The 12672-nt window shown below is 46.6% G+C and overlaps 1 protein-coding gene across 1 annotated transcript in view; it reads left to right on the forward strand.

Moving 5' to 3' along the window:
* TMEM116 (transmembrane protein 116) overlaps positions 1-12672 on the forward strand; it is a 215911-nt gene that overhangs the window by 153138 nt on the left and 50101 nt on the right. The window lies entirely within an intron of this gene.

The raw sequence follows: 12672 nt of genomic DNA on the forward strand, positions 1-12672 counted from the left end.
TGATCAAATATACACTCACATTATTATCCCTGTAGTCTGTACGTGCTGCATCATCTTATTTATCTGGGACAGCTAAAGCAGTGGTTGCCTCCTAGTGACCACTTCTCCCTTGGCATCCGTCACCGCGGTCCTGTGGTGGGGTTGCCTCTACATTCATTTCCGATTCTTTTAGTGACTGAACCAATGCCTCCCAGGCCCTTGCAGTCTCCAAAGCTTTATCATTATGAAGTCGTCGGGCTTGTTGAAGTCGGACTATACCTTCACTCTCTGCCCATTTAGCTAAGTCTGCTTTCCATCTCCTAAAACTGGGTCCCTCCCGTGATCTCCAGTGTGCCGTTATTTCCTGCTTCGCCAATAGCAACCACAAATCGATGAATGTACTTGTTACTTTCGTTTTAGCAGTGTGAGGGAACCAATGTAGCAAGCATGCATCCGCATTGGCCTCTATCTGGCGATCCGTAATGTCGCAGAGCAGATCCACCACTGTTTTGAATGTGGCTTCTCACCAATAAGCCACACCCAATCACTACACTCCCACCTGGGAGGCAAATATATCATTATACCATTGAATAATATGCACTTTTAAGTATGTCTTACCACCCCTGGCACAGCAAAACTGCAACACAAAACCAACAGCAGCTTTTGAAAAGGAGTTTTATTTAAAAAAAAATGCAAAGACTATCACTCTTAGAATAAGGCTTGGGGTTTATTACATAATACTCTCTAAACAAAGGCTGTTTCAGATACCAACTGCATTAGATTCAAATATATGTAGTAAACTTATAATCTAAAGGCATGAATCAATAATTATACTGATTAATAAACAAGCAATAACTGATATAAGGGAAGATACACTGGACGTCCTACAAGAGATCAGAAAGATATATATACAGAGTAGAGGATCACTCTGGCTGTGCACCTCCCACACCACAAAGAAAACACCTCAAAAGATCACAGCCACTGGCTCACATCACAATGGCAATATTCACAAAACTCAATACATCACCTGATGCATACACTGCCCACTTCTGGCCAGGGGAAGTCTTCACACAGCCGGGGATCAGAGCTCAGCAATCATGGTTCAATCCGAGATAGACACGTCTGCCCTCACTCAGAATCCAAACTCCCAAACTTTCACTTCCACCAGACCAGTGGAGGCTCAACCTTTTAATACAAGTGAAAACGTTGGTCGAAGCTTCTAGCAAGCCTCGCCCCCTTTTCCCATCAGATTCCGTACCACTCCGTGCCAAGGACACAGCATCGGTTGATCAGGCCTTTGCTATGACTTCGAGAAGGAGCCTGGACATTCCTCTGATAAGAACCGGTTTCTACTAGCATGCAGAGTGCAGAAAACAAGTGAAAGCAAAACATAGCTTCTCACGTAGGAAGGCTCAGAAGATGGAGACAGCTCAGAAAATGGAGTCGCTTAAGCATAGGCCACTAATGCAAGATGGCATAAGATTATGCCAAAGCCAATAGGCAAGCCCTGCCATTAAGCAAGATAAAGTCAGAAAACAGAATGGTCAAAGCCAATATTAAGAACTCATAATTCTCACCAATGACACATTCCTACGCAACTGCACGCCTTCAAATGCACATCCCACATGCTCTGCTCTTGGCAAGACTGTTCCACTCAGTAACAGCTCCCACTGAAAGACAGCAAGATTACAGAACAGAAGAGAAGCAGGCAAATGCAGGACAATCCTACATTAAGGAACACACTACAATCAATTAAAATGGTGGTGGTGAGGGTCATCATTGGGTGCCAAAATCACAAAAGTGGCTCATTTATTACATCCACCTCCTCCCAGTAGGTTCCCAGCTGCGCACAACTCCACATCATGTGCACAAACTCTGCTCCTTCTAATGTACATCTGGAACATTGGGCAGTGTCAACGTTGAAATATTTCATAATCTTAGTAGTGGTAAGATATGCCCTTTGCAGCACGAAAAAATGTACCAACTGAAATCTAGCGTTTCTAGTGCTCTTCCACGCTCTCCTGACGATCTGTGCCCACGCCGCCTCCGGGATCTCTTTCCCCAGGTCTGCTTCCCATTTCCGTTGCATTTCCACGAGCTGTTCAGTTCCCTCCCCATCATACGCCGATATAAACACCTTACCGCCTTGAAGGTCCCCGCTGCCATCACCACATATTGACACACCAAAGTCGTATGTGGTTCTGTAAGTCCCTACCTCCAGTGCTTCTGCACTGCCATTACCGAGGCTGAATGTAACAGGTAATTGCTGCGAGGGAGATCATACCTGTCTTGTAAGGCCTGATAGGGTAGTAAAACCTCATCTTCATACAAATCCCCCAGCACATGTACTCCCAATGCCTCCCATTCCGATAGCGCTGTCCAATCCCCTCCATGGAGGAGTGCGGTGCACATTCCCAATGGTATCTCCGGTGCATAAGGGCGAGTCACTCCCGTTCTATGTTGGCTCCTGTTCCAACATAGCCGCAGCGTCTTTCTCGGTAGTAAGCTCCCCCAACCTCAATCTCTGCTGAAGCACTATAAAGGATAAAACATGACGTAGTATCCAACGTCCGCCAGACCCTGTGGGACACCGAAACTCTACTGCAGCTGCCTGCGTAAGCCATTGCAATTGCGCCGCCAAGTAGTAGAGCTCAAAGTCCCGTACCGCCAGCCCTCCCTCTTCCTTTGTACGCATCATTGTTTTCAACACTACCCGTCTCCTACCTGTTCCCCAGAGGAACCCACCAACCATTGCACGAAGCATTCGAAATATTGAACCTGGCATCCATATTGGTAACGTCCGAAAGAGATACAGCAACCGGGGGAGTGCCACCATCTTCAGGAGGGCTACTCGGCCCGCCACTGAGAGGGGCAACGTGCTCCAAAATGCAAAGCTACCCCTGAGACCCTGTATAGCCCTACCTATGTTCCCCTCCAGGAGGTCTTTTGCAGAGTGATATATAATAATTCTGAGTTATGGTAGACAACTAGATTCCCAGCAGATACCTCGCACACAGGGAGCATCGACAATCGTGGGCGTCACCGGGAACAAACAAGTCTTTGACCAATTCACTTTAAGCCCGAACACTCTACCACAATCATGTAGCAGTGTCGTCGCTCCCTCCAATGCTTCCCCTGTATTAGCCAAAAACATGAGTAAGTCGTCAGCATATAGGGATATATGCTGTTCATCACAGCTGAAGTCTAATCCCGTGTACCTCTGCCCCAATCTGGCGTGTATCGCTAGCGGTTCAATCGCCAGTGCAAACAATAATGGCGAGAGTGGGCAACCCTGCAGCGTCCCTCGCCCTACCAGGCAGGAGGAAGAAACTACAGTTCCAGTCCTCTGTCAGTGGCAGAATTACATCTGTCAGCAAGGTGTCTATATCCCCCCTCAGCCACTCCCAGTGTGCTCCTATACAATTCCTCATAATAGGTCAGAAACCGCTCATTAATCCCCCGCTGAGTGTAAACCGGGATCCCCGTGTGCGTTGACAAAGTTAGTATGGGGGTGCCCGAGAGGCCGGATTAGCCAACCAAGCCACCAAAGTGCCCGCTTCTGCATGTGCCTTCACCAGGTATTTCTTGTGATCAAAACAGTGCAACCTCTCTAATTGCACCGCCATAGCTTCCTTGGCCTCCAAGATCTCCCCTTGCCCCTCCCGATTCTTAGGACGTGCCGGTTCGGCTGATGTCAAGCGCTACTCAGCCAATTCAACCTCTCTAGGTGTGCAATGGAAAGGTAACACTGTTCCCGGACTACACTTTTGAAGTGCAGCGCCGTCGTGCATCCTACCTAGTCGTCAAAAATGAGTTACGGAAGGAGGGACTGCAGTACTCACTGATATTTCCTGCGCGCCTTAAGATTATGCTGGACGAGAATACGCACTTTAGCAATAGCCCTGAGGAGGCCTGGAGCTGGTTGGAGGATTACCGAACAGGAAAGGGGGATGCAGGTCGTTCCGATCGGATGGCGCCTGGGGAACCTCTCCCCCGCAGGTCACAGTGTACTGGGAGACGCCGTCAGGCTGTGGGGAAACCCACTGTGACGCAGACAGAGACCGAGAGGCTGGTGCAGGCTGTGACTGCAATCTCACATGAACAACACGCGCAGTCAACTGTGGATACGGACTCTGACAAGAGAAAGACCAGTCAGAATCAGAGGCTACTGAGACAGGAAGTGCTTCACTACCTCATGTCACTTCTGGGACTGCCGACGAACTGGTTGATGCCTGAGGTTTGGGGGTAGTGACCGGGTGAGGTTGCAGGGGGAATTTGTAGTGGCTCTGCCGGGACTGGTACCGGGAGGTCACATATATGACAATGAGTGAGGTGGGTGAGGGGACGGTTGCGAAGCTTTGGGACATATCTGCAATGGGGGTTCTCAAGAAAGGAGGGGCGCCCTGGGATTCCAAGGCCCTCCCAGCGTCGCTTCCCTGCATCCCAGTCCTTGTTCCTGGCACCGCCGGGGACCTCCGTCGAGTAGGTCACCTCACCTCTCAATCAGCATTGCCCTGCGAGCATGCCTCAGCGCTCTCCAGGTCCACCACACTGGTCGCATCCCCCACGTCTGCCAATGCTGGGTGGAGACCCCACCGGGGCCAGGGCATCTCACCTGTCCTTCAGGTCTCGCCGTCCACTGACCCACAGGGAGCAGTCCTGCACTCTCCTCTTATGGCAGCAAACCCAGAGATCGAGGCAGGACCTGCGCTCCCTCCGCAATGGAGACAGTCATAAGATCGTGGTGGTACCCAGGCCAGCCACTTCAGAAGATCCTCCTTTGCCAACTGCGCATTTCGCTCTGCGCCATCTTGGTTCTCGGGTCAATCCCGCTGCCTCCAACGACCTCCGCAGCCGCCACATCCCGGTCCGCTTAAAGGTCGCCGCTGCCACTCTTTCCTATCCCTGTGTGTCTCCTGGGGCCCCAGGTGCAGGTGCGGCTGGGTCCGCGTTCTCCCAGCAAAGGCCGGCCCGCAGCTCTCTGTCAATGGTTCCCCCCAATGGCTGCCAGAGTCGCCCAAGGCAGGGGCTACACCCAACTGGTAGGCGCAGGCAACACTCCAGGACTCACCCGCCGTCTGACCGCATAGGAGGGATCCCCAGAACGCTCCTGCAGCTGGATCGTCCCCTGCTTTATGCGGCGATATCCCCGCGTCACAGCCCCGGCTTCTTTTCCTTGCACGATGAGGGCAAGGCAACAGCCGCTGCTCCTCTCGGGGCACCGAGGGCTCCCCCAGGGTCACCGTCAGGTCACTGCTCCTCTCCCATAGTCCCGACAGCAGCCAGGTCACCAGTTCACGGGGCTACTCGCTCTAGTGCAATCTCTCAAGCACCACGGCCGGCCATAATGTGGAAGGGATCGAGTCCGGTCTCCCTGCTCCTCACTGCCCCCGCTTCTCGGCGCCTATCCTCTTCGGTTGAATTTCGCTGCTAGCGGGTCCCAGATCTCGTAAAGCTGAGATCCGGATCCCCAGCCACAGCACAATGGCTCTCTTTACAGGAGAAACACCGGGATCGGCGCGGAGCTCCGAGCTCACGCAACCATCTCCATCAGCTCCTTGGCCACGCCCCAACACTACCAACCTCCTCGACAGCATGAACAACATTGACTCAACCATCTCACCCATGATCCCACGAACAACACAGGCCACCCGCTAGAACCCATCTTCTTCTCCATCGACCACATCACTTACAGCCACACCATGGAATTCAACTGGACCAGTCACTCCATCGTCCACTTCAACAACATAAGCTCACAGACCTCCGCCCCCAGCCAGCCCAATGCCTCCCACTGCAGCTAGAGCAAAGTCTCAAAGGATACATGGACCAGTGCCATCAACGCCACCCCCCCTCTCCTCCCTCCAACAACCTATACCAGAACATCAGAAACTTCAATAACTGGATCACAAACTGCGCCACCAGCGTTGCTCCCATCAGCAACAACACCTTCAAAAGGTCCATCAAGCAGGCTAGCTGGTACACTGAAGACCTCAGAACTGCTAAACGACACTGTAAACAGCTGGACAGGAGATGCACACCTGCAAGGACATGACCAACAAGACTGCCTTCAAGACAGCCCTCAACCTCTACCACCCAGTTGAGAAAATCAAAGAAAAAGGCCTTAGCCTCACGAGTCAAATCAAGCTCCAATAGCGACAAAGAACTCTTCAACATAGTCAAAGAATTCTCCAACCCCTCAGCTGCAACAAACAAAATTATCCTCTCACAAGAACTCTGTGACAAGCTTGCAAACTTCTTCCATTACAAGATTGCCAACATCTACAGAAACTTCAAACCCCAGCCCAAGTCCACCAACTTACTCAAGCAACAAAACGAACCCACTACCACCATAGACATCTGACCAACCGAATGGACCCAGCTCACCCCACAGGACGCTGCCTCCATCGTGAACTCAGTCCACTCACTTACCCCAACCAACCCATGCCCTCAACACATCTTCAACCTAGGCAAAGCCAGAATCAGCCATATGCTCACTACCTTGTTCAACACCTCAGTTACCATGGCCCCCTTCCCCGACGACTGGAAAAATGCAGAAGTCAATGGCCTACTAAGGAAACCATTGGCTGACCCCAGTGAACTCAACAGCTACAGACTAGTCTTCCTGCTCCTGTTTCCAGTCAAAGTATTAGAAAAAGCCATCAATCAACACATCTCCTCACATATGGAATGGAACCTCCTACTCAACTCCTCCCAATCCAATTTCCGCAGCAACCACAGCACATAGAGATCCTTCATCGTGGATACCACTGACATCCAAGCACTATCCGACCAAGGAGAGATTTCAGCTGTGATCCTCTTAGACCCCTTGGCAGCCTTTTACACAGTCTCCTACCACACAATCATCACAAGGCTGCACAACATAGGCATCCAAGGAGCCAATCTCAGATGGATCGCCTCTTTCCTCACCGGGAGAACGTAAACAGTCTGCCTTCCCCCTTCACCTCAGAACCCAAGGAAATCATCTGTGGAGTACCCCCTGGATCCTTGCTCAGTCCCACCCTCTTTAACACTTATATGACACCTCTGGCCAGCATCACCAAAACCTGTGGACTCAACATCATATCCTGTTCGATGAGACATAACTCATCATCTAACTCTCTGAAAACACCACCAACACCAACCTCCACAGCTGGATGAAAGACTTCGCCAACTGGATGAAGGATAGCTGCCGAAAGCTAAACTCCAACAAGACAGAGGTACTGATTTTCAGAAACAAAAGCTTCCCATGGGACGCATCCCTCAACCTCGGACCTACTCCCACCCCCACCGATCACGCTAGGAGCCTAGGCATCATTCTGGACAACATGCTAACCATGACAACTCAGGTCAACCCTGTCTCCTGCTTCTTCAACCTCGCATGCTTCGTAAGATATATTTAAATGGCTACCCCAAAGCTTATGACGCACCATCACCCAGGTCCTCAACTGGAGCAGACTGGACTACGGCAACACTTTCTACCCAGCTCACCTCCTCCGCTCAAGACACACCATCACCCAAGCCCTTATCTCCAGCCAACTGGAATTCAGCAATGCTCTCTACACAGGGATTGCAGCTCACCTCCGCCGATGATTACAGCACCGACAGAACCCTGCAACTAGACTTGTCCTGGATCTCCATAGACATACTCACATCACCCCTTATCTCTGAGAACTCCACTGGCTCCCTGTGCAGAAAAGATGTCAGCTCAAGCTCCTGACCCATGCATACAAGGGCCTTCACAACTGCGGTCTCGCCTACTTAAACCACTGCTTGAACTTCCAGCAGCCCAACAGACACCTCTGTTCCACATCTCTTTCTCCAACCCTCACCCCCGCATCTGACGTAGTACATGTGCTTCAACAACAAATATAATTAAGGGGGACCCAAGGGCAATTTATTGACCAGCTCTAAATACACGCCCCAATTACATATATCACAAAAGTATTAGAGGGTCAGAATCTAAAAGGTGATTACCAAGAACAGGGGTGGTTACCAAAAAGCCAATCAGTGAGAACTATAGCAACCAGGTCAGGTTTGTGTCCGATCTCTGGCACCCATCAGTCACCACTCGGAACCGCCCTTCATCATTTGGGGCTCCGAGGACAAACACCATACCTATTATTTGCTCCGACAGAGAACGACTGGCCCTCCTGTGGGGCAAGGATGGTTGATGTGAGTTAGAAAGATATATACTCACAACGTGGCTGCTGGGGTAAAAAAGAGTGCAGTGCTAGGGATAAGTAATACCAAGAGTGATAAGGAAAGTGAGTAAAATTGGTTTGAGGAGCAAAAAATATATTTTATTAAAGTACAGCTCCTGACACCAAGGTTAAAAAATAGCCAAGACAGGGGAATTAATAAACTGTCTAGCGGTGGAACGTGGTCGACATGTTTCAGCAATTGTTGGCCCTTCGGCCTTGCTTTCTTCAGGACCTAAATTTTAACGCTACTGCAAACAAAAAACCCCCTAAAGTGAGATAATGTGTTCTATACAAGAAAAGAAGAATACTGGAACGATTTCATTGTTAATTTTAAATGTCACCTGAGCCTTCTAGGTGTACTCGTTCCGATACTTCTTACCAATTCAGTAATTGACTGATTCGTAAGAAGTAAAGACCTCACCCCACCTGGCTGCGGCTCAGGACAAAGGTGAAGTACCGCTCTAACCGTCGGTACTCCAACGCCTCCCCAGACGGCACAGATGCCGCGTTGGAGTACCGACGGTTAGAGCGGTGCTTCACCTTTGTCCTGAGCCGCAGCCAGGTGGGGTGAGGTCTTTACTTCTTACGAATCAGTCAATTACTGAATTGGTAAGAAGTATCGGAACGAGTACACCTAGAAGGCTCAGGTGACATTTAAAATTAACAATGAAATCGTTCCAGTATTCTTCTTTTCTTGTATAGAACACATTATCTCACTTTAGGGGGTTTTTTGTTTGCAGTAGCGTTAAAATTTAGGTCCTGAAGAAAGCAAGGCCGAAGGGCCAACAATTGCTGAAACATGTCGACCACGTTCCACCGCTAGACAGTTTATTAATTCCCCTGTCTTGGCTATTTTTTAACCTTGGTGTCAGGAGCTGTACTTTAATAAAATATTTTTTGCTCCTCAAACCAATTTTACTCACTTTCCTTATCACTCTTGGTATTACTTATCCCTAGCACTGCACTCTTTTTTACCCCAGCAGCCACGTTGTGAGTATATATCTTTCTAACTCACATCAACCATCCTTGCCCCACAGGAGGGCCAGTCCTTCTCTGTCGGAGCAAATAATAGGTATGGTGTTTGTCCTCGGAGCCCCAAATGATGAAGGGCGGTTCCGAGTGGTGACTGATGGGTGCCAGAGATCGGACACAAACCTGACCTGGTTGCTATAGTTCTCACTGATTGGCTTTTTGGTAACCACCCCTGTTCTTGGTAGTACATGTGCTACCTAGCAGTGAAGACATGGAATGAGCTACCCTTTCATCTACAGACCTCCCATCTCTTTCAGAGTTCCAAAAGTCCCTGAAAACCTGACTATTCTGTAAATCAACTGGACCCTTCCAGCGCCTGGATACCCTTAATGGTGACAAGAAGCACTCTACAAATCTATTGATTTTAATGATTTATGCATGAGTAACTCCACTCCCAGTCGGTAGAGAGCAGGCTTTCCATGGTGACAACACCCTGGAATATGTATGCATACCCATGAAGTCATGATTTTGTTTTTGTTTTTACAAGCTTATCCACAATTCTTTCACATGCTAGAAGCAGTCAGAGATAGGAGAAAATCCATTTCTACAATGAAAATGGGAAGGGATACCTCCAGTCTGTTGAAGAAAAAACGTGCATTTGTACAAATGCACAGGCATTTTCGCATGTACAATTTTTCCTGCTTACAGTTATGAATGCAGGACTACCTTTGAATAGACATGTTTGTGAATTCGCAAAACAGTTACAGATTTTTAGAAGTACTCTTGGAAACTTTTGTTAATTTTAGAAAATCATAAACCTGCATCGAAATGTGGGCTAAACCTACCAGCGCTTTTTTTCTAAAGATAGGACCGTAATGGAGTTTGTGAATTGGGCCCCAGGCATTAGGAAGTCTATGTATTGTAACTTTCCTTCTAGAGTTTGCATACATTTCTAACTTCACAGGGATGTTGCAAAAATCTCCAGGACTGGACACTGAAATCCACATAAATTGTAAATTATGTTAGTAAAGATATTGCTTTCCGGTGGATGGGATGAAATGGGACAGAGATGTGCACTTGTGAGGGTAACGTTTTTTTCCTTATTCTCCATTAAGAAAACCTTTTTAGATGTAGAGAAAGCCCATTTTATATACTCCTATAAAATATGTGGGTGAAAGGAATTATTTACAGACCCATTTGCATGGCTACTCCTAACTTTTTTGGGCATAAATGTATCTGGGCATTTGGGATGGAGTAAAATGCTTTGGGAATGGTTGTGTATACCAACAAAGGCACAATAAATGAATAGCCACCACATTCCCAATGGTAACCGTACTATATCATCTTAAGAACGCCCATGTCCCCATTGCAAAGCATGTTTTGTGAACTGGGTCCAACATTTCCTGCATTGCTGAAGCAAATAAAATAAATGGAAACTTCATAAAAGAAAACTAGCAATTCAGCCGAACAAAAAAGCTATTCATGTTTATTTGTAGAATTGTGGCATTTCATATGAAATAACACAAGAAGGCACTTGAATATCCAAATGAGTGCAGCACTTTTCATTTTTTGTAAGAAAACAAGAACTGGATGAAGCTTTAACAAATTAGCACTGTATGATTCAAGCTGGTGCTTAGTGCAGGGAGAAATATGTTAGGCTACCATCAGTTTCCTAGAGCATTTCTACCAGCTCATGGGGCTTTCAAAGTCTGGGCATCTTTTAAGATACTGCAATTCTCCTTTATGGAATCAATGTGGTCTAAGGTCATTTAAGTACGGGATAGGGTATCCCCTTCCGTACATTATAAGGATATTACAAGTCACCAAGTAGAACCCATGACACATAGAGGTACGAGGCTGAAGGCCGAGTTCCTTTATAAGGGTATGAAACTCCAAGGTGACTTGCAATATCCTTATCATTTACGGCAGGGGCTATTTTATACCATATAATACACGGTCACACCATCACCTTTCCCACAAATCACCTAAATCCTTGGTACATAGATCTTTTAAATGAAATGTAGAGAATGTTTTCAAGCATGAAGAATATAAAAAGACTCTCTAATCTAAATGGGAATGTGCACAAAATCTAGCATGGATCCGGCCCTCCAGGACCGGTTTGGAGAACCCTGCTGTAGAGCTGCATTAAACACATATAAAGGCTGTTAGATATCTGTTGCAAACAGATATTAGAATCAGTTTAATACAAGCCATTTTTTGGCGAGATAGCACAGTATGTGTAGAAACATGCAGAAAGATTCTAATTTTTCTATAATTACCTAGGAGTGTAAAAAATAAAGTTGTTGCAAAGAATATATCCTTTCTGGTTGTCGATATATAACTAGAAAAACAGAGCAGAAGACACAAAAGTATTTCATGTGTCCTCCATGACCTGAGTGGCCTTTCCCCACAGGTGATGGCTTGGGCAGCAGGCATTGTGATGTCAGAACTCAGCTGTAATAAGTTATTACAGTTGAGTTCTGATGTAATTTCTTCATACTCTGCAACTCTGTGCCTCACAAGTTGCAGATTATAAAGTAATTAGAGACAGGCTTTTATATAGGGATTGCAGAATCCCAAGCATTATATTTGGGTAAAGAAAATCTTTCTTCCAGTGTACTGTTTAGGATGATTTTTATTGAATAGAGAATAGGAGTGTCTGATTTAGCCAGGGACGCTTGCAGTGCATTGTGTGTATGGATTTTAATAATATTGAAAAACACCCCAACATTGTTGTTCATTCTGCATTGCTCAAACATTGCAACACTTTTCCAACTCACTCGTTTTCTAGTAGATGTTCCATTTTTTCTTGTATGCATCCAGGAAACATACTTGGTAGCTCTGTGGCAAAGGAGCAGTCATTGGCTGTTCCATTGATTTACATATAGTATATTTCCATATTCATGAAGTACTAAATTTCCCAAATTCACTCCACTCAGTATACATAATGAAAATTCCCGCCCATGTACACTAATAATGGAATTTGTGTTCACTGTTTAAACCAATTAAATGAAGTGAGATTACGAATGCTGATCTCTGCTTTCTCTGCGGATCTGCGCAGGTGCCAAAATTAATAATGCAAATGCAGTTAAGCGATACATTTACACGTGCAGAAATGTGGGCTGACTACATTTTCAAATGTGGAAATGCTTATGCATTTCATGACTCTTGAACATTTGCGGCTGCCACAGATTTTCAAGAGTATTCTGTTGGAATTCTTTGAGAATACTAACAAATTAGCTTCAAAAGTAGGAATACTTGTATAAAGGCCACTTTATGATTCTGGAACATATTTGTTACTCTTAAAAAATAACATGAACAATATTTTATTATTAATTGTTATTATTAGTTGATCAGTTTTTGTGAAATAAGGTAAGTTCTAGTGGTTAAGCTGTCCAACTCAACAATAGACTTAGCACAAAGATCTTTCAGAAACGCAATAATGTAAATAAACAGGCATCATATATGTTGTGGCGATATTACGTTTTGAAAAAATAATCCTAAAACCAGATTTTTACAA

The sequence above is a fragment of the Lissotriton helveticus genome, chromosome 11 (assembly GCF_964261635.1).
Source record: "Lissotriton helveticus chromosome 11, aLisHel1.1, whole genome shotgun sequence".
Taxonomy (NCBI): Eukaryota; Metazoa; Chordata; class Amphibia; order Caudata; family Salamandridae; genus Lissotriton; species Lissotriton helveticus.